Consider the following 7405-nt stretch of genomic DNA (forward strand, 5'->3'; position numbering starts at 1 on the left):
CTGGTTTAGAGTTACTTCACACTTACTGATGGAGTTAAGAACAGAAATTGTTCCAAGACACATCTAATGATAACTTGTTAGTTCAGGAATTTACTTATAAAAGCTCTGAAAATTTGGGTGTATTTCCATGAAGGCCTTTATCTTTCACAGCACAGTGCTTAGAAAATTATCACTGGGTTAGAGCATAAACTCCAATAACATACATACATGCCAATAACTTTGCTTTATCAAATAAAACAATGCTGGGTTGCATTATTTTATTTGATAAAGCAAACATTGCCTGTTGTTCTTGAGAACATCATTTTTATTTCAAAGCCCTTCTGTTGGGGTATAAAAATCAAATCCTTCAATCTTTATTCCCATCATGAGGTAACCCCCTTTTAGTACAAAAGAAGGCTCCCTGGCTGCATACAATCTTTATGCTCAGTGGGTGCATCTACACAAGATGCTCCATCACTGTAGCAATGCGCTGGTTGCTATGGCAACATAGCATCAGCAGGCATGAACTGTGATGCTGCCACTACTGCGCAGTAGCAACGAGCTACTGCACAGAAACAACCCATGCAGTGCTGGGGACTGCACAGTACCAGCGCTTACTGCTCAGTCATTTAGTACTTGCTAAATAACTGTGCAGTAACAACTGCGCAGTCAGGTGCATGTGTAGATGCACCCAGGAAGGACCAAGTTGTCCTTTCAGATGTATGTAGAATCATAGTGTATATATTTATTTCATCTCACTGAAGTAAGGGCTCTTTGCTGGAAGAATGATATTGGATTGGTTTTCTGAATCTTAATACATGAAACAAAACAATTCAGTTATTTTTAGGAGTAAATATTTTTGCTGAAATGTTAGGTAGCTTTTGTTTTCAATTTTCAGTTTAGTCTGAATTGTATTGAATTACTCGCACAGGAATAAGTATAAAGAAATAAAGTGCCAGTACCTGGTGTGCATATGCCAGTAAACGACTACATTTTGTTCACATCAGTGGAAAGTAATGTCAATGAGGCAAGCCCTAGGGGCCTGATCCAAAAACGACTTTCAAGTCCGAAGTAGTCTTCATGGAGAGGTAACAGGTCAACCTTCCATCAAGAGAGTTTCCCAGGTTGATGGAGTGGAATAATGTTTATATTTTCTTGATCTTGGGCAATTGTGGAATGTTTCAAGAACTACTGTAACAATTTATTCCTTATATTACAGAAAGGATAATATAAATGTCTTACACTTACTTGCTATACATTTATTTGCAATATACTTACATGTTCCCTTAGTAATCTGTACATGATATTTACCAGTCATTTGTTTGATATCAAGTATAAAGTTCAACTTTATAAAACTATATTTGGCCAATAATCATGTACATACATGATAACTGGCCAAATTTTTGTATATTTTAAATAGGTTTCTCAAACCACCTATTACATTTTTAAAATAAAACTCAGAAGTATTGGTAAATAAAATACTTAAGAGAGTTTGAGCATGTGCTGTGGGTATCTAGAATTATTTTAAGACTGTCTACTGCAGCATTACATTAGCTATCAAAATACAGCATTAAATGGAAGCTAATAATTAGGCACTTATGTGAAATGAAGCCATTTAAACAAATATTAAAATAAAACACGTGGACATTAGTGTAAGTTTTATGTTTTAAAAATATGGTGTTAAAAGAAACTCAACTTGGATTTCATACCATAGAAATGGTTCATACTGATGCACAACATATCAGCATAATCTGTTAAAGTCAAGGTTAATGACTCTGGCTCCCCTCTCTCTTCCTCCCTCTTTTGCTCCACCCCTTTTAACCTTTAACTTGTTTACCACTAAATGTAAAGGGTAAGTTTAGGGAATGTTTACTGATTGAACCAGAAAAATAATATTTTATCTACTCATGAAAATAGGTGAGAACATTTTTAATTAACTCAATTATTCCTGGGCTTAACACTGTAGCTATGGTGGTTCAATAAAAGATACAACCCAAAAAATCCTTGCTTAGGTCTTAAGTTATTTTTGGTTTGTAACACATGCATCAGTGCCCAGGTCCTGCTGTTAACAAGCAGTTATCACTGGGGGAACCTAGCCGAGTCAATTGCTGGTTACATTTGGTTCCATTACCATTCCACAGCAGCAGTTTGCACCTTCTGTGATCCTCAAACAAGGCTCCATGCTGGCTACGCACTGACTTAGCCAAAATTCTCCCTAGCTTTTCCATTCCCTTGCCATAGCTTACCTACTCTTTCTTTCGTGCTCAAACTATCCATCCAAATCCAAGCAGTAACTTCCTGCAGTCCTATGCATGCAGAACCCTCCTCGCCAACTTCTCAGGGTTTTCTTAAAGCTCCGCTGTTATCATTTCCAGTAGATCAGGCACATTAGAAAATTCCCAAATAGGAGTGGCATTTTCAAAACCAACAGCCTAAACCATAAAGACATAATGGTATGAATAAAAATACAGGTAAGATAATCATTAAAACTGCTCTTCAACACTCCCAGAGTAACATAGGATGAACAGATTTTTCTTAATACTGCCCCTCATAGCAAATTTTTTACTCACCAGCTGCCTTCCTTGAAGAGTTTCAAGAATATAATACTCTAGATAACCTTCTATCTGGGATGGTTATAGAAACACCAAATCCTGCATTTGTGCAGAGGATTATACAGCATAACCTCATAAATCAGATATCAAAAATCCGGCGCTTTTTAAAACTACATTCCATCAGGGAGTAGCAGTGGCCAGTCCCAGAGCAGAGGAGGGGGAAGCTTGCACGCGGCAGCTGCTGCCACCATCCACCACCCCTGCTCTGAGTGTGGCCACTGCTCCGGGACCAGCCGCTCCTACCCTCTCCCTCCCTCCCCCCGCTCCTGCTCCAGGACGGGCCACCACTCCGGTTTCAAAAATCCAGAATTTTCACATTTCCAGCAGGTTTTCAGTCCCGATCATGCCGGATTTATGAGGTTGTACTTTACTAGATGACCCTTGTAGTCCATTCTAACACTAAGATTCCATAGAACAGCCCCAAAGAGGGTTTCATATTCTATTAACAAGTTTAATGTCTCTTATTTACCTCTATTAACTCTCTGGGTATTTTATTTTTCTCTCACTGCTAAAGCTTTTCTTGAAGTAACTTTCCCCTACTCCCTCCCAGTTTAAACACTTCTTCTATGAGCAGCCACTTGCTTCTAATTCCCATTGATAAACTAAACAAACTCACTTAAGAAAGGCTATATCTCACTAGGGCCAGTTGGCATCTTATAAGGCAAATAGTACATACCTTACAGTTGCAGTTTATCCTAATTTAACTGTTCTCAGTTTTGGGCCCAGAGTTGGCATGTGGAAGTTGTACAGACATTTTCACATAAATGGTACTCTTGAGAAAACTGGATCATTGAAATATTGATTTCTGAGGAGGACTATGTGAGCTACAAAGAATAGTACTTTTGGCCAGTGTGTCGGTATTTCCTATGGGTACAATTTACTGAAAACCAGACAACTGTAGGTCTGCTTTTTGTTTCCAGTCCTGAAGAATATTGTTACCATCTGTCTGGAAAAGGACCAAGAGTGCTGGAAACAGTAAAGAAGAATCTCTTTAAACCCATGAAGAAAGCAAAGCTTTTACATGTGCATAGGAGCCTGACTAGCCTATGACAACAATTTGTTTCTAGCCTTAAACCAAAAAACAATCAACCAGAACTGCACTTTAAAGTTGAAATCTGCCTCCATGAATGCCATGGGAATATAGTTATATAGGCCCCTGACAGAGTTTCAATTTAAAATGTGATGGGGTCTAATCTACAATCCCAACAATTGTGCCTCCTGCAACACTACGTATGCATTACAGGAGTTGTGATTTTGGGATTGTGCTTTACCTGCTGATGGAGGGGGAGCCCAGGATCATGAACCTGGGCTCCTCCTGCACCAGCAAGAAGAAACAAGGGTGCCTATAATCAGCTGATTGTCAATCAGAGCTGAAAACCAAACTGATCCCCAGGCCTGGCCAACTATCACCTGATTGTCAAAACCCCAGTTGGGGTCATAGAAACCCTGGGATCAAGCTGCCACAGGATCCCTATGTGCTGGAAGCTATAAAACCACATATGCCACCCAGATAAGCAGCACATGGGATTTTGACAGGTCCTGGTGAATGGGGAGACAAACATCAGACTGCCACAGCCCAATGCTAGGCTTCCCATGCACCTGGAGCTATAAAACCCCATGTGCTCCCCAGCTGGATGGCACACAGAGTTTTGACAAGTCCTGTGCACAGGTTGCCAAACGTTTAATTTAAGGCATGATACAAATGAGAAACAAAGTTATTATACGTTAAATATGAAATAACTTTCTGGCTCATTTAGTCTGTTATCATGCCTTAAATTGACTTGTACACGTGGCCAGGTGTGATAAGTGGGACTCCTCCAACCAGTCACAGTACTGGCCACCCACCTGCCTATGGGCATACCACCCGTCCACTCGCCTTGTTCATAAATAATTAAACTGTTAATTAGGCAGGAGGCTGACCTTGGAATGTCCAACTGATATAGGTGGTGTGTACATGCTCCTACCTCCTCTTACACGTGTCCCATGCCTCACAGATGTGCAGATGTCACGCTGTGTAATGCCTCTCCGGCCCAAGGGCGGGTCAAACTAGGCACACATTGGGTCTTTTACATGCTGCCCTTACGGGCCACACACACACCACCTCCCTCTCACTGAGGCCTCTTGCACTCCACCGGCTCTCACCTGGTCTCTTTCACATGGCCCTATCCCAGGCTGCACTCATGCCACCCTACTCCCATAAGCGAGCCTGGAGGCCCATTAGGCTTCACTTTCCCCTCTTTGGACAGCCCAGGCATAGTCTTTTGGGCCTCCCCTGTGACCCTCACCTGAACAGAACTGAGCGATTACTCAACTATGGGCCTACTTCCCCCCTGGCCAGACCACTCTGCCCTTCTCTCAGGCTAATATTTCACCCCTATACTGGGGCCTGGGGTCTTCCACCCCAACAGGTTCAGGTGCTTCTTCCTCTAAGCTTGCCTGACCTCCACTCTGCCCTCTCTACAGGGCCGCAACTTACTCGCCCCACTCTCAGGGTGCAGAGTCTTACACCCAACAGACTCAGGTGCCCCATATGGGCATGCCTGGCCCTATCTCCCTCCCATGTTATTGCAACCCACCAGGTGGTGGGGGCAGGGGTTTAGGCACCTCAACCTGCCTTACACCTGGGAGGTTCTCAGTCCTGGTATTTAAGTGGCCCTTCCCTGCCACAGGCAGGTCCACCATGCCTCCCTATCGTGGCAGGGTGCAGTTTTCGGTCGTGCCGAGGACCATGAGGCCTCCTCCTTCCCCAAAGCCTCACCCTTACCTCTGAGGTGTCCCTGAGCAGCAAGGGAGCTGGGTGGTGCTGCTCCCTCAGCTACTGGAAGCAGACTGCTCTCCCAGCCCTGGGAACTGGCTCTAAAATGGCCACCTTCATCAGCTACCTGCTGATTGCCTGCTTGAGCTCTTAAAATGGCAGACACGAGTGATGCGCTGCCATTCACTTTCCCCTTAAACCGGTTCTTCTGGGTTTTTCCCTGCTGCTCCTCCAGCAGTCTCCCTCTGAGCCGGCTGCCACCCCTACGTGGCAAGCACTTCCACTCTGCTCTGCCACACCAGGTTACTGTTTATGGCACGATTAACCACATCTAAAATGTTAAGTGTGTCAGAACCATAGTTCCTTGATTAGACTCCTTTGGGGAGTTATGATGTAAGGATATTGGTAAGGAAGATTTTAATTATCAATGGGTACGTTAATAGAGAGAGCTAAAAGGAAGTATGAGTAAAATAAAAAATGCTGTGAATTTTGCTATTTCCTGCTGTTTTATGGCCTCCAATTTTTTCCCAACCCCAAAATCATTTTACCCTTGTTTATATAATTGAAATAGTAGGTTATTATTTCTTTCCCTTTATCTAGTTATAAACTTGAGGGTCTCCTGATAATCAGAGAAAACACTTCTTAGGGAAGAGGGAAAGTTTAGGATTCTGCACGAAAAATGCCATTAGTTTTTTAGAACGAGGACCTGGTTTGTTCTGTACCTGAGATAGGTTCTTTGCTTATTTTTCTTTGATCTTGTCTTTCTTTGATCTTGTGATCTCCCTCTGGACATTAGTTAAAGCTTACCACAATGCTTTTTATTCTTCACTACACTCAGCAACTCAGGTAAGCTCTGGCCAAATAATTGTTCATTGGCCTGTGAAATAAATTTGAAGATCTCCGTTAAGTTTCAATGAACAGTCTTCCTGTGGGAAATGTGAGTTTGGCCAAGTAGGCTCCTAAACCCAGATGACTGACTGCGCCTCCATGAGCAATCTTGGAGGTTTGTAGCTCAGCAGATTAAGCCTTCCCCTAAAAGTGTAGCTCACAAAATCATCAACATAAGTTTGGCATTTTTGGCCAAGCAGGGAGCTCAAGGACTGTGCGAATAAACACAGAGACTGTACTTACAATTAGCATTCCATGGATTTAAGTAGTGAAACTACTATGTTTTCACATTTTAAAAAAATGTAACAAGAAATATGCAGGATATGTGTATTTCACAAATGCACATGAAACCAGATAATATTAAAACAGTCACTAGGTTTTTTTCCCAGATTGCACCAAAAGGTAAAGAAAGCTATCATTGTTAAAATGCAAGCTATGGATGAATTGCATCATGATATTTCCTCTAACAGTAGTTAACATCAATTGCTTATTTGCTTTAGAGAAATAAAAGCTAAGTTTAGTATGTTACAAAATCAAACTCGAGCACTTCCTGTTATGTACCCAGAGGCAAATACAGCTTTGTTACCTTTGTTACTATTTAGCAGTGAAGGCAAATCTTACATTGGTCCACTGTACAATAAAATTTAATTCAAATATGTACCTTTGAGACAGTAAAGTACTAGCAGACAGGTAGAAGAGAGAATATGGGTTATATATAAAGAATGTTTCTGGGGGGGAAAATGTGTGGGAAAGGAAGTAAAATAAAGACTAAATCAAAAAACATAAAAAAAAAGAATTGAAGTGGTTAAAGACCAGTGAATTCAAAGTAAAAATGAGGTTTGAATAGTGAGGATGATTACCCCACAATAGGACTGATGGAGAATTCATCTCCAGACAACTTAAAAAAATAATCAGTCTCTGTATGCTTTTATGGAAAATATACTTTAATCAAACACATGTGATTGAGCTTAATACAGCAGTGACCAGATGTTACTTAGCCTGGTCTATACAGGTCATGCTAGATGCTTTAATGGCTGTTTTGGGCCTTACAATCTATGAAAGAATCTAACTGCACTGCGCATAAACAAAGACCTGGATAAATGCTGAATTTGCTACAAATTAAGATGTTCTGCCTGTCTTAAAAAAAGAAAGAAGGAAAACTGAAAATGGC

The sequence above is a fragment of the Alligator mississippiensis genome, chromosome 5, assembly GCF_030867095.1.
Source record: "Alligator mississippiensis isolate rAllMis1 chromosome 5, rAllMis1, whole genome shotgun sequence".
Classification (NCBI taxonomy): domain Eukaryota; kingdom Metazoa; phylum Chordata; order Crocodylia; family Alligatoridae; genus Alligator; species Alligator mississippiensis.